The 22,556-nt window shown below is 53.5% G+C and overlaps 3 protein-coding genes across 8 annotated transcripts in view; 2 read left to right on the top strand and 1 right to left on the bottom strand.

Annotated features, from left to right (window-relative positions):
• NME6 (NME/NM23 nucleoside diphosphate kinase 6) overlaps window positions 1–20,321 on the top strand; it is a 581,226-nt gene extending 560,905 nt beyond the window's left edge. The window contains exon 7 of the transcript XR_007244841.1: window positions 19,881–20,321. The gene's annotated coding sequence lies outside the window, so the exon portion shown is untranslated. The remainder of the gene's footprint in view (window positions 1–19,880) is intronic.
• LOC125434940 (lithostathine-like) overlaps window positions 1–22,556 on the bottom strand; it is a 148,733-nt gene that overhangs the window by 55,108 nt on the left and 71,069 nt on the right. The window lies entirely within an intron of this gene.
• LOC125434938 (C-type lectin-like) overlaps window positions 1–22,556 on the top strand; it is a 443,381-nt gene that overhangs the window by 17,387 nt on the left and 403,438 nt on the right. The window lies entirely within an intron of this gene.

Below are 22,556 nucleotides of genomic sequence, written 5' to 3' on the forward strand. Positions count from 1 at the left end.
CATCATCATCATCATCATCATCATCATCATCATCATCATCATCATCATCATCTTCTTCTTCTTCTTCTTCTTCTTCTTCTTCTTCTTCTTCTTCTTCTTTCTTCTTCTTCTTCTTCTGTAGTGCCGCACTTTCCATGAGTGTAACTTCAACACTGGTTGACCCACAGCTTTGAGATGTCTCACCTGATGATGAAAAGGCTTACCTGGGTCACACCAAATCTCTACACAGTATTCATCATTTCCAAAGTTGTCAGTCACACCAGGAGTCCAAGGCCTGTAGTTGACTATAGATCTATCAGACCATCTCCAGCGTCGGTTCTGCATTGACAAGAAAGACATTTTAGTTAGGGGCAGAAAGACCAAACAATGATGCGTACATTTACATAGGAAATGTGCCGGCTGCCTTTCCAGAGATTTCTCCAAGGTAGCTCACCACGGAGTCTTAAAACAATGAAGCACGAAACAAGGGGCGAGTGGCCTCAAACTATAGTAATTAACCACCCCAGACCAAAGTCAAACAACTTCAGTTAACAACCCAGATAAAAAGCTGGGCTGGCTGCCCTGGTGTGGGGCAATTCGCTGCCCCCAAGTCCTGTCGCCACCATGGCTCAAAACAGTGGAAGGAGAATGCACGCACGTGGGAGGGGTGATTACTGAGTCGGGCTTGGGAGTCTCGCGCCCCCTCCTGCCCCCCATGTTCTGTTGCGTGCATACTCGCGGCCTGCACTGTCCCCTGTGCTCGGCACCGCCTCGCCCACCCCGAGGATTCTAGGTGGGGTGTGCTCCCTCCACCTTTGGCGCACGGGGGGGGGAACCTCGGACTGGCGTGAGCCTGTGCACGCCTCATTTTAACAGAGTCACTAGGTCTGGCGCACGCTGGAAAGCAGCTGCCGGCCAGGTTCCAGGGTGAGGCCCGCAGGCCCTGATGCTGCAAAGTCCCCAAGGAGGCGGGGTGAGCTACGCCGGCTGCGGCCGCTCTCCTTACTCCTGAGCCATTTCGGCTAGCTTCGGGCGAAGAGGATGTTCCTCTCCACCTTGGCCAGGAGGCTGCAATACTAAAGACTAGGTAGGCCTAGGCGGGGCCTTCCCTTTGCAGGCTTTCCTTGTTCTGGGAACCAATAGTGTTCGTTATTTGTCAAGCGCCTGTAATTAGCCAGGCGTCCTACACTGAACTAGCTGTACTGTGAGGTACCTGGAATAGGACAGGAATCCTGAGGACTGCAACATGAATAATTCCTTGGAGAACGCTATCTCCTTTGAAGAATACATCCATGTTAAAGCGTGCTCAGTCCCTCAGCATAGGATGAAGGAGTTCCTGGACTCCCTCGCTTCAAAGGGTCTTGAAGCCCTGCAGGAGTTTCAGCAGACGGCTGCTACCACCACGATGATATACCAGCAAGGTGGCAATTGTATAGTTGCAGGAGAAAAAATAATACATTTTTTTAAAAAATAAGGAACGAAAAAAAGGATGAAGTTCATATGACCAAGTGTAGCTCTAGAAATTAGCAGAAACTTTATTTACAATAGAGTTTCTGGCGATTCCCAGAGGAGTTTTGCTTGTAAGTTCCTATCTGGACTGTTTTCCACGGCAGAACCATGTACGGCATATTACATGCGCAAGGGAGGGGAAAGGGAACGGCGGAACATCATCCACCATGACGCCGTCATTTTCTGCGTCACAGTGGAAGTGAGGCCACCACTCAGAGGATACCGAGGGATTCGCCCAATGCCATTTGCCAGGGGATTTCCTTTCTCTCCATGCAGATGAGTGGTGGCAGGCCACAAGACAAGGGAGAAGGTGGTCGGGGCCTGGAGATCTTCCAGAACTGCCAAGTCATCTCCATGCTCAGAGATCAGTAGAGTCAGTGGCATAAGAACTTGCGGAGATCCCTTACCTCTCCAAAGGGGAGTGTCCGGTGGCCTTTAGTCTGCCTACGCTGCACGGCGAGGCATTAACATTGGCCTCGTCCGCCAAAAAGCTCGGGGTGATACTGGACCCATCACTATCGTTTGTTGCCCAGGTCACCCAGGCGGCTAAAGCGACATTCTACCATCTGCGGCAGGCTGAACAACCCTGGCCCCCTACCTCTCCCGCTCTGATCTGGCCGCAGTGATCCATGCCACGGTCACCTCTAGGTTAGACTGCACCTTAACTTTCGTATCTGGCGGGCTTACCTTTGGCCATGATCCGAGGAATTGAGGCTTCGTGCAAAATCGCGACAGGCAGGTTGCTGGTGAGAACATCTATTAGGGACCGGATTACTCGGATCCTGCACCAACTACACTAGCTGCCAATAGAGTGCGGGTCATGTTTAAAGTTTTTTGGTTTTGACCTTTAAAGCTGTCATTGACCTTGGACCAGCATATCTACGGGACCGTCTGTCCCTATATGGCCCTGCTAGGCCCCTCCCGGCTCCTCGGAGGCGGACCTTCCTGAGTGATCCCTGGCCCCAAAGTGGTCGGCCCGGCCTCTACAAGAGGCCAGGGCTTTTACAACCCTGGCCCCTACCTGGTGGAACAGGCTCCCAGGTGAGATCAGGGCCTATAAAGCGGACCTGTTCCGCCAGGCATTTAGCCAGCTGGGATAACACCACACTTCTCCTGACAAATATCTGGCCTCCATGGGTGCAAAGAATGGGGAAGGGGAAACAATTTTAATCGCCATCTGAATTTTTATAATTTATATGTGGTTTTAACTGGAAATAGAATGTGGAATGGATTTTAACTGTTTTTATATAATTGATGGACGCAGCCCTGAGCCCGCCGGGGAAGGGGTGGTATAGAAGTTTAATAAAATAAATAAATAAACACAGTCCCCCCCCCCGGAAATTCTGGTCAAGAGTCAGCAGCACCCTTGGTAGGAAGGGGGGAGTCTTGCCCAGTGAGATGAGGCTGATTAACACTCCTGCCAAGCAAACAGCAACTTAGTGTTAGGAACTTTATAGGATCATAGAATCACAGAGTTAGAAGAGGCCCCAAGGGCCATCTAATCCAACCCCCCTGCCATGTAGGAGCACTATCAAAAGCACTGCTGACAGATGGCCATCCAGCCCTTACCATTAAGTTCTTCCTAATGTTTTGGTGGAATTTTTTTTCCAGCACCTTGAACCGATTACTCACCAATTCTAGTCTCTGGAGCAACCCGAAAACAAGCTTGCTCCCTCACCAACATGACAATCCTTCAAATATTTAATTATGGCTATCATGTCACCCCTTAACCTTCTCTTCACCTGACTAAACATACCCAGCTCAGCGAAAACATAAGAGAACAAGCCTGCTGGATCAGACCAAAGTCCATCTATAGACCAGCACTCTGCTACTCGCAGTGGCCCACCAGGTGCCTTTGGGAGCTCACGTGCAGGATGTGAAAGCAAGGGCCTTCTGCTGCTGCTGCTGCTCCCGAGCACCTGGTCTGCTAAGGCATTTCCAATCTCAGATCAAGGAGGATCAAGATTTGGAGCCATGGAGATTGACTTCTCCTTCATAAATCTATCTAGGGCCTTTTAAAGCTATCCGGGTGAGTGGCACACTCACCACATGGCGGCATATACCAAACCCCAGTCACACATTGCATGAAAAAAGGTTGCCTTTTATTAGTCCTAATTCTTCCCCCCAGCATTTTCAATGTATCCCCCCTGGTTCTAGTATTGTGAGAAAGAGAGAAAAAATTCTCTATGACAACATTTTCTACCCCATGCATAATTTTATAGACTTCAATCATATCCCCCCTCAGACGTCTCCTCTCCAAACTAAAGAGTCCCAAGCGGCTGCAGCATCTCCTCATCACAGGAAGGTGCTCCAGTCCCTCAATCATCCTCGTTGCCCTTCTCTGCACTTTTTCTATCTCGCCGATATCCTTTTTGAGATGTGGCGACCAGAACTGGGCTACAGTACTCAAGGTCGCGGTCGCTTTTCACTGCTTTACTCTCTCAGGGCATGACAATCTTTTGCAGCTTTATGATCAATTTCTTTCCTAATTATCCCCAACGGTAGGTTTGCCTTTTTCACAGCTGCCATGCATTGAGTTGACATTCATCTTACATCTCTCCTTGTATGACACATGGAATCCAGCCCTTTTACCATTTGAGGTCACCCTCCTCTGGACTTGTTCCAGCTTGTCCATATTGTTCTTGAAGTGTGGTGCCCAGAAGTGGACGTACAGAATTCCAGGTGAGGTCTGACCAATGCAGAATAGAGGGATATGATTATGTCTCTTAAGTCTACAGACCAGGGGTCTCCAACCTATGGCCTTCCAGATGTTCATGGACTACAACTCCCATCAGTCCCTGCCAACATGGCCAAGTGGTAGGGCTCATGGGAATTCTTCCCCCCAGCATTTTCAATGAATGCCCCCTGACTCAAATTTAGTTTGTGATCTACCTTCAGTGGTGGGATTCAAATAATTTAACAGTTGGTTGTTACAAGCATAGTTTTAACAACCGGTTCTGCCAAAGGGGTGGAAACCTGCTGAATCCCACCACTGTGTACCTTGTAGTTGTAAGACTTCAGTCCCACAATAAAGACGCTGTAGTTTGTACCCTGTAGACTTTATTGGATAACCAAAGCATAACAAAGCATAGACAATTTCTGCGGGACAGAGCATGGGTAAGATCTTTAATCCACGATGCCCTTGACCCCCCCCCACCAGGCCCAAGGCACCATGGCTGCAACATAGCAACAAAGGAGGAGAACACAAACACTATAATACAAAGGGAAGAGCACAAAAGGCAGGAACCACTTCACACTTAGGAGGACGGTGGTCGGCTTGGCCATCGCCTACGGACCCGGAGGGAGGGGGAGACAGGCTGGCGCCTGAGCACTGGCTGACAGTAATGGCTGAACCATGGCTGAACCCCTCTTTCCCGATCACCAGAAAGGAGCCATCCTGACAGTAGTACTGGAACTGTTTTAATGCTTAAATCTTGGGTGTAAGACGCGGTTTAGGCCGTTAGGGGTAGGGTATAAACATAAACAAACATACACAGGCATGGCATGAAGCAAATATGAGAGAAGCCCCCACCCCACCCCCAATTTCTTGCTCATCCCTAATTCCACACTCTGCTTTGAAGAGGAAGGGAGGGTCAGCTTTGCCAGGCAACAGCTGGTGATCAATACTGCCCGCTCTTTAAACGGCCTGCCCAACCTGCACTCCAAATTATCTTGATTGCCTCAGACAGCCACCTTAGTCCAATCCAAAAGTGGGCTTGCTTTAAATTGGACATGTTCTGAAGGCAAGTCCTGCATAGGCTTGGTCAATAGCCTAGAGATTCTGTAAAATTCGGATTCGGATTTATTCAGGCATAAAATTATCTGTATGTCCAAGTAAGACAAAAAACATATTTGGATATACCCAAATATTTGAGTACACCTGAAAAATTAGTGTCTGGGTTTTTTTGTGTTTTTTGGTGCTCTTAAGCATTTGTGCCTGCGGGGGCGCATTTTTAAAGGTAGTGGCACCAAAATTTCAGGATATCATATAGAGACTCTCCTGGTGATAGCAACTGAGGTTGGTGATGTTTGGTTCAGGGGGTTCAAAGTTATGGACCCCCAAATTGGGTTCCCCATCCCCAATGTTTCCAATGGGAGATAACAGGAGATGGGAGCTACCCATTTGAGTGCTCATAACTTTGGCCCCCCTGAACCAAACTTCACCAAACTCGGGTGGTATCATCAGGACAGTCTCCAGATAAGACCCTAACATTTTGGTGCCACCAGCTTTAAAAATGCATCCCTGACAGGCACCCAAATAATTGCCCAAGATTCTTTGCTCTGCAGTCCCTTGGCACCATTGTACCCAATGGGGAATTTCAGTGCAGACTGCACATTTTTGAAGATAGAGGCACTAGACTTTCAAGGTGGCTCCAAGAGGCCCTCCTGGTAATAGCATCCAGGCTTGGTGAACTTTTGCCCCTCTGAAGTAAACTTTAGCAACATTGGCTAGTTCCTTTCAGGAGACTCACACCAGTAGCCCTGCAGGAAATTAGCTGCCACATGAAGGGCCCCCCATCTCCTATTAGCTCCCATTGGAAACAATGGGAGATGGCGCACCCAATTTGGGGGTCCATACCTTGGGACCCCCTTAACCAAACTTTACCAAACTTGGTTGACATCATCGGAACATTCTCCAGATGATACCCTGAAATTTTGGTGCCACTAGCTTTAAAAATGCACCCCCTGCAGGCACAAACGTAAAAAACACCAAAAATTCCGTAATAAGCCCGAATTCTTTGCATTTGGATTCGTTCATATTCGGGCAGGACATATTCGGCTGATTTTTCCCCAAAATGCCTGAATGCATCCAGATTTAGGCCGAATCTGGGATTCGGTGCACCTGAATCTCCAAACCTAGGACTCTTGCAGTTCTAATGTACAATTGCCAACTCAGCTAAAGAAATTCCTGAAGTTGGGGGGGGGAGCCTAGGCAGGGTGGATTTGGGGCAGGAACTCCTTGGGGATGTGATGCCAGGGACGTTTCCTCTAAGACAGTGGCCATGCTGACAGGGGCTGATGGGAATTGTAGTTCATGAACATCTGGAGAGCCGCAGGTTGCAGACCCCTGCTCTAAAACTGACTTTTGTCTTCAGAAGAGAGAAAGCGTATCTGGCCATCTATTCCTGCCCAAGTGCTGAGTTAGGAGAAGGAGGCCTGCCTGGCTGTTCCACCCCCTTCAAAGGTGGGGAGAGTTGGGGTGGCATGCATGGCCTTCTCTACAGTGGCCCCTACACTTCAGAATGCACTCCCTCCAGAGGTTCATCAGGCAGCTACGGACTTGGAATTTCGGTGCCTAGCGAAGACTGTCCCCTTCTCCCAGAATTTTAGTTGACTCCCCACATTGGGAGGGGCCCAGAGGCGATCCTCCCATTGGGCAAAGTGGGGGGCACAAAAACTGCAGGTTCGTTTGTGGGATTTTTTGTATTTTCAGTGTTTTTCCGTTTTTGGCCTGCAGGGGGTGCAGATTTTAGGCTAGCAGCACCACAATTTCAGCAATTTTTTGGGAGACTCTCCTGATGATATCATCCAGGTTTGGTGAGGTTTGGTTTAGGAAGTCCAAAGTTATGGACTCACAAAGGGAGTGCCCCATCCCCATTGTTTCCAATGGGAGCTAATAGGAGATGGGGGCTACACGTTTGAGGGTCCATAACTTTGGACCCCCTGAACTAAACTTCACCAAACCTGGGTGGTATCATCCGTAGGGTCTCACGAAGATACTTGGAAATTTTTGTGCTGCTATCTTAATAATTGCACCCCTGGCAGCAGGCACCCCCTAAATTTCCCCAGATTTTCCTTTTAAATCCACCCCCTTCCTGCCAATGCTTGTTTTCTGTCTTTCTTTTATTCTCTCAATGCCTAATAAAGGTTGTTGTTGTTGTTGTTGTTGTTGTTGTTGTTGTTGTTGTTGTTGTTGTTGTTGTTGTTGTTGTTGTTGTTGTTGTTGTTGTTGTTTAATCCACCCCCTTTGCCATGGATTTAAAGGGAGAATCTGAGGTCCCCAGTGTAAACATTGAAAGTGATTCTGTTTCAGGGTGGGGGATAATCCACCCAAAAACAGCATCACTTTCAATGTTGTTTAACTGGGGACCCCAGATTCTCCCTTTAAGGTGAATTTAAAAGGAGAATCTGGGCTCCTTAGTTTACACACCATTGAAAATGATGCTGTTTGGGGGTGGATTCCAGCATCACTTGTTTAAACTAGGGAGCCCAGATTCTCCTTTTAAATCCACCTTAAAGGGAGAATCTGGGGTCCCCAGTTTAAATAACATTGAAAGTGATGCTGTTTCCCCCAAATTGGGGGGGACTGGATACAACACCATAAAATGTTTTCATTTTGAAAGCATTTTGAAAATGTTTTCAAAAAATATTTCTGCTTTGGGCATGGCCCATTGCTGTGTTCAGATTTGTGAGTTGGGGCATGTTCTATAACGTGATGGTGACTTTGAAATGACCTGGTGGAGAAAATCATTGTTTGGTCACGGTGGGAGAGGGTATCAAACTTAGGTTTTGCCCAGGGCTCCAGTTTGCCTAGGTACACCACTGGAGCCCCCCCCCAGATGTCTGTACACCCCTCCCTTTTGTGGGTGGGGGAGATTTTAGATTGTTTTAGGGATTTCAAGGTGAGGTTTTATAGTGATATTACTATTGTTGGATTTTGTATGATTTTAGTGTAACCCACCCTGAGACGGCAGTAAAGGGTGGGAAATAAATGCAAATAAATAAAATAAGTGCATAATTAAAGGAGCGTGATTGGAACTCCTGGAGAAAATGAATACTATTCATGATGTGTTCCCTTCTCTCCAGTATCGGAGGATCATGCATTTCCCACCAGGTGCTGTGGAACACACAGGTGGGATAATGCTGCTCCCATTGTCTGGTTTGTGGGTTGATGGGATTGATTGGCCTTGGTCTGATCCAGAAAAGCTCAGTGTTGGTGGGCAGAGGCGATTGCCCGCTATTGCCAGGAATCTGGGAACCTATTTAAGAGGAATACTGTTTTGAATTGAGTTGCATGGATTCAGTAGGTATGATAACTTTTGAAATTTAAGAAGTCAGCATGAACAAGCAGAGTGGATACTCACCCTCCGGGGGTCATGCAGTCCGATCCAGACATTCTGGCAGCCTTGCTGAGAGGCCTTGATGTATCTGGCCAACACATCTCCTTCGGCTTTGCTAGAAATAGAAGCGAGGTGCCCGTTGGTGGCTTGGCTCTGGCAATCAATCTGGGGGAGGGAGAAGAAGGATCAGGTAGGGGAGGGAGAAGAAGGATCAGGTAGGGGAGGGGCATTTTAGGGCCATCAGGTGCTGCATTGTCAAATTACAACGGCCACCACTATTTTGTGGAAGAATGACAGAAATCTGGCTGAAGACAGTAGGAGGCCATTTTTATTCTTCCGGGACATACCATTGCAGAATTGAGAGTTGTTGTTATACCAAAGTAAACGAGCAGAAAACTCTCCAGAGGCAGTCTGCAAGAGGAAGGTGCTGAGTTCAGATTCATCAAGTAATTAAACACAGCCTGTCTTTGCCACCTGAGGACAGGACTGCTACCACTCAGAGTCCCCAACCAAAATAACAACCCATCACTCTTGTCTGTGGGGTAAGATTTTGGCCATAGCCAAACCGTTTTATTGAGAAAGGATACAAAGAAGTGTGAGGGTGCAGCATGGGATCTGATATGTACACTGGGCAGCCCGAGTGCCGTCCCCCAGTGAAACGTTCCTCCAACCCACCTGCTGGAGGAAATCGTGAACCTTGCACAACAACCGTGGAACCGAGTCGGGCAGCATGGATCTGTTTTGTGCAGCGTGGCAGTAGTGGAACTCAGGTGGGCAGCAGGCCCCTGTCTGAAGATCCAATTTTACCACTAAGGGGCACAATCCACTTTGTAGCACAACAGTCCCTGTTTCGGAGCTCCAAAGTTGTCCAACCAGTGGCATAGCATCAATGGGGCGGAGTGGGGGGCACACACTGGTATGTGGGCATGGCATGTGCATGTCGGGGGCGTTCCAGGGCATTCCAGGGTGTGTTGGGGATGGACGACACACACATGCCCCAGGTGCCGTTCCCAGCCCCCTGTCCAACATTTCAAAAACATTGGAGACCCCTGGTTATAAACATTACTATCTGGAACTGATACACGCTCAAGTAAATACCAGTCTCTGACTCTGGTCCTTCCATGTTCTGAGCACTCCATCTCAAAAATTGTATGATTGAACTCGGAAAAGTACAGAAAATGATCAAAAGATTGAAGCACTTGCTTGAGAGGGAGGCTGGTGGGGGCAGAAAGGGGCGTGGCTCGGTGGTACAGCCTCTTCTTGACATGCAGAAGATACCAGGTTCAATTCCCAGCGTGGCCAGTTAAAACTACCAGGCAGCGGGTTATGGGAAATCTCTTTCTCTGCCTTGGAGAGATGCTGCCAACTCTGAGCAGATGACACCGACCTCGATGAACCCAGTGGGTCCGATTCAGGATACTGGACACAGCATCAGCGTTCATGTGTTCAAGGCGAAAGGGTTTGGAGATTTTCATTTAAAAAATAAATTACATGGGGAAGTATGGCAGACGTCTATAAAATTATATGGAGAAAGTAGGCAGAGGGGACTGTTTCTTCTACTCCCTTAATATCCCCTCTGTATTTTTCTCTCCCATTTGAACTTGGCACACTACCTGTATTGCTTAATAAACCCTGTTCAAAGGAGAGCCATGATGCTCGCCAGGTTTAATGTTATGCCTTCTGCCTTGTTACATGGCAGATTTAATAAGCAAGAAAAGGCTAAAAGATTGTGCCCATGTAACGATGGCTCAGTTGAATCTCTGGCCCACCAATTATTTCACTGTCTCAGATTCAAGGAAATCAGATCCAAGTATGTGAATCTCACCCCTTTACATTTACTTGATCTCCCTGATTTATTTAGATTACACTACTTGTTGGACAACCCTGATCCTTCTCTCTGTATGATAGTGGCAGACTTTCTCCTGGAAATTACTAAATGCCAGTAGATTTCCTTTGTCCCAACATGTATATTCTGCATTGTACTCCCTTAATAATCGAATAATAACTCCAAAAAAGAAAACCCAATGGAACTGACCACCAGAAAACTCAGGAGGCACCAAAATTATTATTTTGACACAGATAATGTAGAACGAGTTTATGGAATTCGCGGACACACAAGTCAACCGTGGCCCCTCCCATGGGTGAATTCAGAAGGGGAGTCAGAACAAAAAACGTGATAAGGTGTATCTACCAAGCTTTGAGCGCTGGTCATTATATAGGACCTTGTGTCACTATATATACAGTCCATGTTTCCTAGGCTTGGCTGGCCTCAGATTTTTTAGTATTGGTTTGGCTGTATATATTTACTGATCTGTTTAATATGTTCATTATATAGAACCTCCATGTTTTGAGAGAGTGAGTCTCTCTGAATGCTGGTTGCCAGGCACAGTAGCTAACACAGGTTGCTGACTCAATGGGATGGGTAGAGAGAGTGGCCAAGAAGTGCCTCTTCTTACCTCTGCTTCAGCCCAGCTCATTTTGTCTTGGAAAAATCCATAGCAGCTGCCTTGGTAGAATATCCATCCTCCAGGGCAAGACACGGCCTCCACACCTGCTCAAGGAAAAGGGCAAAAAACAAGGGCGGTGGGAGAGAATGTATGAAATTACTGTGACTCCGGAGAAAGAAGGGGGATATCAGGACAGGAGGGAGGAGAAGGGACCTTTAGTGCCAGGATATTGGCCAAGAATCCCCGTTTTCAGAGTAGTCGGTGGTTTCTCCTCCAGAACCAGAACGTCATTTCAATGGTGTGTCTAGAGCAGGGCGGGGCTCCCCAATATGGTATTGATGGGCATCATTTCACCCACCAGTACTTTTCTTGGCACCTACTGGGTGGTTTTTAGAAGGTGGGTGGGCCTGTTGCCCAGCAGTGCTTCTGATTGGCCTCTGAAGTGCCAATCAGCTATGCAGATGCAAATACTGCTGTTTCAGTGGAGAATTTGTGCCCGCCAACCCCATCCCAGATTTGCAAAGGTGCCCAAAGGCTAAGAGGATCCAGAGGTCCCTGGTTTAGAGGTCTGCTTTTGAAGCTGCTCCCCTTCATCGCCTGCATCCATCGAAACAGAACCCTACATCAGATGTGTTTTTCTGGAACCCTCCTGAGAGTGAGAGATCCTACAAACCTGCTTATGAGACTGTCTCTGAGAAGGAAGGAAGGATTCTGCCATAGACCCAAGTTCTGGTCTCTGGGAATTATTACAAAATATTGTGTACAAAGAGGCAAAAATGTCAAGTGAAATGTGCCGGTTTGAATCTGGGGGTTCTGCAGAAACTTAACTCTTGAGCATGGACCAGCGATGAGGAAGCCAAAGAAGACCAGGGAGAACCAAGGGAGGGGACCCATCTTCTTTCTTCCAGTCCTGTGGAGAGCAAGAGCAGGTGAGGAAAAGGGAGGAGGCCGAGAGCGACTCTGGTGGCAGCTGGACCAACGGGACTCTTCCACCAATCATGGTGCCAAATTCAGAGCAGACAACGAGGGCTTTTTATGCTGGAATGGAAGACAGCATTACAAACACGGCTCCTGTAATGATAACCTAACAGAAGAAGAGATGGTGTTTGTATCCTACTGGAGTCTTGGCTTCCAAGCTCCTTTTCCCTTCCTCTCCCCACAACAGACAACTTGTGAGGTCGGTGGGGCTGAGAGAGTTCGGAGAGGACTGTGACTGGCCAAGGTCACCCAGCTGGTTTCACAGTGAGAAGAAGAAGAAGAAGAAGAGGAGGAGGAGGAGGAGGAGGAGGAGTTTGGATCTATTCCCTGCACTTTCCCTCCTGTAAAGAACCTCTCAGCACCAGCCTGACTTGTAGTGATGAAAGGAAATCCCTTGTTTATCAGGGGAAGAGAAGAGACTACATATAACTCAGCCTTTCCAGCTGGAGGAGCAGCTCATAAAAGAGCCAAGGACAAAAAACAGCAATGAGGTCTCACCCAAAGGCCAGCTTTCAGGAGTGATGGACAACTGACCATTAGGAATGTCCAGAAATCTCACCAGTGGATTTTGGGGTGCAAAATAACCTCCCTGCTGGCTTCCTTACTGCTTTGGCTGAACACCCCAGACTGCTTTTTAGCGTGTACATCGCCCGTCACCCAGAAGATAGATCCATATTTGGGACTGGTCAGCTCCAAAGCTCCTCATGGGTGGCAGACCCTAATCTGATGAACCAGATTTGTCATCCCCCCTCCCTGACTCCTGCACATGAAGCCTGATGTTCCTGCTTTTACTTGTGAGGGAACACGGCTGGCACTCACCTCTCTCTCTGTCCAGCTGGTTAACCTGTCGAGCTGATAATTCGGTTGCCCACCTGTGCAAATTACGTTTGTTGGGGCTTTTATAGGCTGTATTTGTGGGTGGGTCAATTTCTTTGAAAAATGTACAGTAAAGTCAACTCTGAGATATGGCCTGTCTTTGAGGAAGTATTTTGCATATATGCTGATATAAATATTTACTTTGAGAAAACACATAGTGTTTCTAGAGGATTGTGTATCGAGGATGTGTTTGGAAAGGGGGGGAAATGGAGGGGGGGAGACTGGAGCCGTTGTGCTGGCACCAAAGCATCAGAGCTGCAGTCACGCACCTGCAGACACGGGGAGCCGTCGGAACCGGCCAGGTCAAGGGAGGGGTGGGCCGAACAGAGAGTGGGCAACAACAGGTTTATGTGGCCTATAACCCCCCACAGGTGTAGGGTGTGGGCCAACAATGGGGCTTCCTCATTGGGCAGCCACTTAATTGGCACCCTTTGGGCACTTTGACCAGGGTTGTTCAGAACAACTTGTTCTGACAAGGGGGCTATTTCACGCTCTCTCCCAATGGTGGCCCATGGGTTGAACCACTGATTTTGCTGGCACAGCTTTGCAGTGGGGAAAGGGGGTGTTCCCACGTCCAGACCAGGAGCAGGGTAGAGACTTTGGCCCACTGCGGCCACTGCAGATATGCGGCACTGCTGCACAGCTGTTCTGCAGCAACGTAACTGGCCCTTGTCCTCTGTTATTGCCTCTCATGCAGAGGTGGGATCCAGCAGGTTCTCACAGGTTCCCGAGAGTAGGTTACTAATTGTTTGTGTGTGCCGAGAGGGGGTTACTAATTGGTGATTTTGCCACGTGATTTTTGCCTTAGTGACGCCCCTCCTCTCAGCAGTAGTGCGCAGAACTTGAAGCAGTCTAGCAGGAGGTGCACCGGCGTGCGTGGCAGCCTGCGCCTGCGTGCATTCGTTTCCCGCCCAAGGACCGGTGCAGCGGCTGCGTCCTTGCCAAAGCCCCGCCCAGGAATGCCCCGCCCCCGGAATGCCCGGCCACACCCCTGTCGTGCCCCGCCCAGCCCCATTGGCGCTACGCCACAGTTTGAATCCCACCACCTGTTACTAAAATTTTTGGATCCCACCACTGCTCTCATGCCAGCATTAGTCTGCTGGTGTTTCGAGCATTCCACACTCTCTGACCTTTCCCCTCCCCTTTCAAGATGGCATCCTAAGCTCTTCACTATCAGCCTCTACATCCCAAGTCAAGAAGAAAGTTCCCTTTAGACTTTGCGTGTTATTTGTGAGTCAGACGTAGCTCACTTTAAGCAATATTGTCTCTTGTGACAGGCAGAAGTTCTCCAGGGTCACAAGATATAGCTGATGAAGTGACCTCTGACGCTGGAAAGCTTAAACCCTGGACCTCCGTTTGGTCTGCACAGTACAACTGGAGAGCCAGCGTGGTGTAGATTGAAGAACAGTGGACAAAGAAGCATTTTATTTGCATGTGTGGACTGAATGTAAAGAGTTGAAAAAAAATTGGGAAAAGACATTGACGTACATAGAAAAATTAGTGAAAGTTAAAATAGAAATAAACAAAGATTTATTTTTTAGGGGGATAATGGAAGACAGCAGAGTGGATAAAAGACAAAAACCATTGTATAAAATAATGACAAGGGCTGTACATGCAGTTGTAGCGTTGGGTTGGAAAGAGAAGAAAATATGGACAATACAGAAATGGTTAGAATATACTTGGGAACAGGTACCGTTAGAAATCTTTGAAATAGTGTCAAGGAACCAACTTTAGCAGGATAGATAAAATGAAATCATGAGGATATGGGTTCTGTTTGTGGACTGGATGAGAGAAGCACTATGCCACTGTTTGAATCCCACCACCATGGGAACCTGTTACTAAAATTTTTGAATCCCACCACTGAACATGCCCCCTATTTCATGACTTGGATGATGAAGTAGAGGGCATGTTAATCACATTTGCAGATGATACCAAATTAGGAGGGGTTGGTACCAACCATTCTGTGGCATATTGATATTGCAAGTTAGCAACTTAGTGAAATTGCTTTAAAATTTTGTATATTTTGTGGTCGCAATGGGTCAGTTTGATCCAGAACACTCAGGTAGACTGAATGGGATTCACCCTGAAGTTACTGATAAGAAATTAATGGATGCTTTAAATGAATAAGATGCTGTAAGCAAGTTTAAAAGAATTCAGAGTACAAGATTGGGAATGGTCTTGTGTGAATATACTAAAAGATGTGCAGCTAAAATGATACGGTCTGAATGTAAACAGCTTAAATTAAATGGCTAATGGAGTGTGTTTCCAATCAGATTAGGAAAAATGCCCTTTAGTGACACTGCAACACTAGAAAGAAACCTGGTCACTGAACCCACAGCTAGTATTTTACCTGCACAGTTTTCAGGGAATTTTTCCCACGAGCTCCTCAAGTGCAGTCTACCCCCTGTCTTTCTTATCCCTGAAGGGCAGTGGTGGGATTCAGCCGGTTCACACCACTTGGGCAGAACCGGTTGTTAAAATGGTGCTTGTAAACAATCAGTCGTTAAATTATTTGAATCTCACCAACTGAAACTGGTTGTTAAATTATTTGAATCCCACCACTGCTGAAGGGGTACATCAAGTAGTAGTGGAGCATGCAGTTAAGATTAATGAGAATTCTAGTACTTATGATCATACACCCTTTAAGCTCAAATGCATCTCTAGCCTCTCATCAAGACCTACAGGTGAGGTAGATTTTGACACATGGAAGCTGCAAATACAACAGTTACTTGATGACCCAGAGATATCTCCCAAAGGGAAAAAGAGGAATGAAGCTTTGAATGTAGGGCGGCATGCCACAGCTGAAGAATGACTAGCACAGCTGGAAACCATATATGGCTCTGTTACAAGTAGTGACAGAGGCGTACCTAGGCAAACTGGAGCCCTGACAAAATCTGAGTTTGATGCCCCCCCACCCCCCCGTGGGCGGCCACCCTCCCCCATCATGACCAAACGATTTTTTTTCCACCAGGTCATTTCAAAGTCATCATCACATTATAGCACATCCCCCAACTCACAAATCTGAACACAGCAATGGGCCATGCCACACAGCAGAAATAATTTTTGGAAAACATTTTCAAAATGCTTTCAAAATGTTTTATTACTGCTATGAAAACTTTTATGGTGTTGTATCCAGTCCCCCCCGATTGGGGAAAACAGCATCACTTTCAATGTTAACACTGGGGACCTCAGATTCTCCCTTTAAATCCATACCGAAGGGGGTCCCCCCCCCCACCCCCCCCCCCCCCCACCCCCCCCCCCCCCCACCCCCCCCCCCCCCCACCCCCCCCCCCCCCCACCCCCCCCCCCCCCCACCCCCCCCCCCCCCCACCCCCCCCCCCCCCCACCCCCCCCCCCCCCCACCCCCCCCCCCCCCCACCCCCCCCCCCCCCCACCCCCCCCCCCCCCCACCCCCCCCCCCCCCCACCCCCCCCCCCCCCCACCCCCCCCCCCCCCCACCCCCCCCCCCCCCCACCCCCCCCCCCCCCCACCCCCCCCCCCCCCCACCCCCCCCCCCCCCCACCCCCCCCCCCCCCCACCCCCCCCCCCCCCCACCCCCCCCCCCCCCCACCCCCCCCCCCCCCCACCCCCCCCCCCCCCCACCCCCCCCCCCCCCCACCCCCCCCCCCCCCCACCCCCCCCCCCCCCCACCCCCCCCCCCCCCCACCCCCCCCCCCCCCCACCCCCCCCCCCCCCCACCCCCCCCCCCCCCCACCCCCCCCCCCCCCCACCCCCCCCCCCCCCCACCCCCCCCCCCCCCCACCCCCCCCCCCCCCCACCCCCCCCCCCCCCCACCCCCCCCCCCCCCCACCCCCCCCCCCCCCCACCCCCCCCCCCCCCCACCCCCCCCCCCCCCCACCCCCCCCCCCCCCCACCCCCCCCCCCCCCCACCCCCCCCCCCCCCCACCCCCCCCCCCCCCCACCCCCCCCCCCCCCCACCCCCCCCCCCCCCCACCCCCCCCCCCCCCCACCCCCCCCCCCCCCCACCCCCCCCCCCCCCCACCCCCCCCCCCCCCCACCCCCCCCCCCCCCCACCCCCCCCCCCCCCCACCCCCCCCCCCCCCCACCCCCCCCCCCCCCCACCCCCCCCCCCCCCCACCCCCCCCCCCCCCCACCCCCCCCCCCCCCCACCCCCCCCCCCCCCCACCCCCCCCCCCCCCCACCCCCCCCCCCCCCCACCCCCCCCCCCCCCCACCCCCCCCCCCCCCCACCCCCCCCCCCCCCCACCCCCCCCCCCCCCCACCCCCCCCCCCCCCCACCCCCCCCCCCCCCCACCCCCCCCCCCCCCCACCCCCCCCCCCCCCCACCCCCCCCCCCCCCCACCCCCCCCCCCCCCCACCCCCCCCCCCCCCCACCCCCCCCCCCCCCCACCCCCCCCCCCCCCCACCCCCCCCCCCCCCCACCCCCCCCCCCCCCCACCCCCCCCCCCCCCCACCCCCCCCCCCCCCCACCCCCCCCCCCCCCCACCCCCCCCCCCCCCCACCCCCCCCCCCCCCCACCCCCCCCCCCCCCCACCCCCCCCCCCCCCCACCCCCCCCCCCCCCCACCCCCCCCCCCCCCCACCCCCCCCCCCCCCCACCCCCCCCCCCCCCCACCCCCCCCCCCCCCCACCCCCCCCCCCCCCCACCCCCCCCCCCCCCCACCCCCCCCCCCCCCCACCCCCCCCCCCCCCCACCCCCCCCCCCCCCCACCCCCCCCCCCCCCCACCCCCCCCCCCCCCCACCCCCCCCCCCCCCCACCCCCCCCCCCCCCCACCCCCCCCCCCCCCCACCCCCCCCCCCCCCCACCCCCCCCCCCCCCCACCCCCCCCCCCCCCCACCCCCCCCCCCCCCCACCCCCCCCCCCCCCCACCCCCCCCCCCCCCCACCCCCCCCCCCCCCCACCCCCCCCCCCCCCCACCCCCCCCCCCCCCCACCCCCCCCCCCCCCCACCCCCCCCCCCCCCCACCCCCCCCCCCCCCCACCCCCCCCCCCCCCCACCCCCCCCCCCCCCCACCCCCCCCCCCCCCCACCCCCCCCCCCCCCCACCCCCCCCCCCCCCCACCCCCCCCCCCCCCCACCCCCCCCCCCCCCCACCCCCCCCCCCCCCCACCCCCCCCCCCCCCCACCCCCCCCCCCCCCCACCCCCCCCCCCCCCCACCCCCCCCCCCCCCCACCCCCCCCCCCCCCCACCCCCCCCCCCCCCCACCCCCCCCCCCCCCCACCCCCCCCCCCCCCCACCCCCCCCCCCCCCCACCCCCCCCCCCCCCCACCCCCCCCCCCCCCCACCCCCCCCCCCCCCCACCCCCCCCCCCCCCCACCCCCCCCCCCCCCCACCCCCCCCCCCCCCCACCCCCCCCCCCCCCCACCCCCCCCCCCCCCCACCCCCCCCCCCCCCCACCCCCCCCCCCCCCCACCCCCCCCCCCCCCCACCCCCCCCCCCCCCCACCCCCCCCCCCCCCCACCCCCCCCCCCCCCCACCCCCCCCCCCCCCCACCCCCCCCCCCCCCCACCCCCCCCCCCCCCCACCCCCCCCCCCCCCCACCCCCCCCCCCCCCCACCCCCCCCCCCCCCCACCCCCCCCCCCCCCCACCCCCCCCCCCCCCCACCCCCCCCCCCCCCCACCCCCCCCCCCCCCCACCCCCCCCCCCCCCCACCCCCCCCCCCCCCCACCCCCCCCCCCCCCCACCCCCCCCCCCCCCCACCCCCCCCCCCCCCCACCCCCCCCCCCCCCCACCCCCCCCCCCCCCCACCCCCCCCCCCCCCCACCCCCCCCCCCCCCCACCCCCCCCCCCCCCCACCCCCCCCCCCCCCCACCCCCCCCCCCCCCCACCCCCCCCCCCCCCCACCCCCCCCCCCCCCCACCCCCCCCCCCCCCCACCCCCCCCCCCCCCCACCCCCCCCCCCCCCCACCCCCCCCCCCCCCCACCCCCCCCCCCCCCCACCCCCCCCCCCCCCCACCCCCCCCCCCCCCCACCCCCCCCCCCCCCCACCCCCCCCCCCCCCCACCCCCCCCCCCCCCCACCCCCCCCCCCCCCCACCCCCCCCCCCCCCCACCCCCCCCCCCCCCCACCCCCCCCCCCCCCCACCCCCCCCCCCCCCCACCCCCCCCCCCCCCCACCCCCCCCCCCCCCCACCCCCCCCCCCCCCCACCCCCCCCCCCCCCCACCCCCCCCCCCCCCCACCCCCCCCCCCCCCCACCCCCCCCCCCCCCCACCCCCCGCCCCCCCCACCCCCCCCCCCCATGTGAAAGTGGTTTGAAAACGCATTATTTTGCGTGTGCGGAAGGGGCCTATGATTCTAGGGCCCCTTCCGCACACGCAAAATAATGCGTTTTCAAACCACTTTCACAACTGTTTGCAAGTGGATTTTGCCATTCCGCACAGCTTCAAAGAGCACTGAAAGCAGTTTGAAAGTGCATTATTCTGCATGTGTGGAATGAACCATAGAGTCGGAGGAGACGCCAAGGAGGCAAATGCCCCTCTAGGAATAACTTTAAAAGGCAAAAGTAGTTGTCTGTGCAAGCACCAGTGATGTCATATCACAGGGGGTGATGTCATATCACAGCATTTACTAGGCAGATTATGTCCCCTTCCGCACATGCAGAATAATGCACTTTCAATCCACCTTCACAAATGTTTGCAAGTGAATTTTTGCTATTCTTCACAGTAAAATCCTGCTGCAAAGTGCGTTGAAAGTGGACTGAAAGTGCATTATTCCGCATGTGCGGAAGGGGCCTATGTTAATGGGGTGGTTTGCAATTGCCTCCCCATGCCGGCTATACTCGAGGCTTATATCCCATTTCAACGTGTTCCACGTCCAGCAAGATGTGACCTATGCAGGCTTTCTGCAGTCATTATTCTGCACAGCAAACAGGAGAAAGCCCTGAAGAAAAGGAACAGAACAGAGGGGATTTCTGGGTTGTTCTTGGGCACCCCCTCGGTGGATAAGCAATGCTTCCCGGTGGGGCTCCCTTGAGTGCGGATCCTTCTGAAGTTCTGGTTCTGTCGGGGGTCTTGCTTCCTTTTCAAACAGTCCTCTGTCTCTCGCAGGTGCTCAGAATGGCACCATACCTGAGGCCCGCGCTCCATGCGCTCCTGGTGATCTCTACTACAGATGGCATTGCTATCAATATTGTGCTTCCTGCGTCTCCTGGGAAGATGCAGAGGTAAGGGCCACTGAGGAAAGGGGTGGGATTACTGCTATCCTATGATGAACAGAGACTTGGGGGGAGTTTTGTGGAAGGTGCGGGGACTGTGACCCCACAAGGGGCATCCCATAACCTCTGAGAATCAGACTTCCTGAGAAGATGGAATTATTACGGGGAAGGAAGAAACTGGAAAAGCCATTTATCTTTTGTTTGCTTGCTTGTTCATATCTATCTGCCTTTTTATATACCTTGCTAAACTCAAGGTCGCTTACAATAGGAATAAAGGAGAAGGATACAGATAAAGGATACCTTTTTTTAAAAAAAGCACATGAAAGAACACAATTTAACAACTCCAATTAGGACCTCCAACAAAGGAAAAAAGAAATTAAATCAAATGCAGTCCTAAATAATAAAAGGAAACACTTCTTCACGCAACTGTGTGATTGGTGTTTGGAATAGGCTGCCACAGGAGGTGGTGATGGCCACTAACCTGGATAGCTTTAAAAGGGGCTTGGACAGATTTGTGGAGGAGAAGTCGATTTATGGCTACCAATCTTGATTCTCCTTGATCTGAGATTGCAAATGCCTGAGCAGACCAGGTGCTCAAGAGCAGCAGCAGCAGGCGGCCCTTGCTTTCACCTCCTGCACGTGAGCTCCCAAAGGCACCTGGTGGGCCACAGCGAGTAGCAGAGACCTGGACTAGATGGACTCTGGTCTGATCCAGCAGGCGAGTTCTTATGTTCTTATGTTCTTAAATAAAACTACCTTCATGGTTGCAGTTTTTGACAATCAGAGGTATCTTGCACGTCATACAATCTCAATTTGGCATATTTTGCCAATTTAAATAAAATTGAGCTCGTTGGAAAAAAACTCTTGGCAATCCTTAGAAATTTATAGCACATATATATAGGATATTAGTGTACTGGAAAACAATAAATATTTAATGTATTGTCGAAGGCTTTCATGGCCGGATTCAACAGGTATATAAAGCTGTGGTGCAACCGCACTTGGAGTACTGTGTTCAGTTCTGGTCGCCACATCTCAAAAAGGATATCGAAGAGATAGAAAAAGTGCAGAGAAGGGCAACGAGGATGATTGAGGGACTGGAGCACCTTCCTTATGAGGAGAGGCTGCAGCGTTTGGGACTCTTTAGTTTGGAGAGGAGACGGCTGAGGGGGGATAGGATTGAAGTCTATAACATTATGCATGGGGTAGAAAATGTTGACAGAGAGAAATTTTCCTCACTTTCTCACAATACTAGAACCAGGGGGCATTCATTGAAAATGCTGGGGGAAAGAATTAGGACTCATAAAAGGAAACACTTCTTCACGCAACGTGTGATTGGTGTTTGGCATATGCTGCCACAGGAGGTGGTGATGGCCACTAACCTGGATAGCTTTAAAAGGGGCTTGGACAGATTGATGGAGGAGAAGTCAATTTATGGCTACCAATCTTGATCCTCTTTGATCTGAGATTGCAAATGCCTTAGCAGACCAGGTGCTCAGGAGCAGCAGCCGCAGAAGGCCATTGCTTTCACCTCCTGCAGGTGAGCTCCCAAAGGCACCTGGTGGGCCACTGCGAGTAGCAGAGAGCTGGACTAGATGGACTCTGGTCTGATCCAGCTGGCTTGTTCTTATGTTCTTAAAATGCTGGGGGGAAGAATTAGGACTAACAAAAGGAAACACTTCTTCACACAACGTGTGATTGGTGTTTGGGATATGCTGCCACAAGAGGTGGTGATGGCCACTAACCTGGATAGCTTTAAAAGGGGTTGGACAGATTGATGGAGGAGAAGTCGATCTGTGGCTACCAATCTTGATCCTCCTTGATCTCAGATTGCAAATGCCTGAGCAGACCAGGTGCTCGGGAGCAGCAGCCGCAGAAGGCCATTGCTTTCACATCCTGCACGTGAGCTCCCAAAGGCACCTGGTGGGCCACTGCGAGTAGCAGAGTGCTGGACTAGATGGACTCTGGTCTGATCCAGCAGGCTAGTTCTTATGTTCTTATGGAGAGCAATGTCCAGGTAGATAGAATGCCGACTACGGAATGGGGAATTTAGCATAGTTGTGCAGGCATTGAATGTAGGGAGAAAAACTCCCATACCCTTTGGGACCGAAAGACCTCATTCCCACATGTGATCCTAGTGGCTACAGCTCACTGTCAATCAAGGCAGCCCAAAGATTCTCTCTCCTTCTCCGCCGAAGGAACCGGGTGCTATCTGTGTGTATTTATCAGGAATACACAGGCCGCCATTTAGAAATGAAACAAATAGAGGCAGAGACTTCAATAATGAATGAAACCAGAGCAAATGGAAAGAAACGCATTGGGGGCGGGGGGGAGAGAGGGTGTTCCCCTGGTGTAACCTGTTTAGATGAAATATTTGTTCCCCTTGATTATGAGAACAATGAAACCAATTGGCTACCAATCTTGATCCTCTTTGATCTGAGGTTGCAAATGCCTTAGCAGACCAGGTGCTCGGGAGCAGCAGCAGCAGCAGAAGGCCCTTGCTTTCACCTCCTGCAGGTGAGCTCCCAAAGGCACCTGGTGGGCCACTGCGAGTAGCAGAGAGCTGGACTAG

This window comes from Sphaerodactylus townsendi, linkage group LG06, assembly GCF_021028975.2.
Source record: "Sphaerodactylus townsendi isolate TG3544 linkage group LG06, MPM_Stown_v2.3, whole genome shotgun sequence".
Lineage (NCBI taxonomy): Eukaryota > Metazoa > Chordata > Lepidosauria > Squamata > Sphaerodactylidae > Sphaerodactylus > Sphaerodactylus townsendi.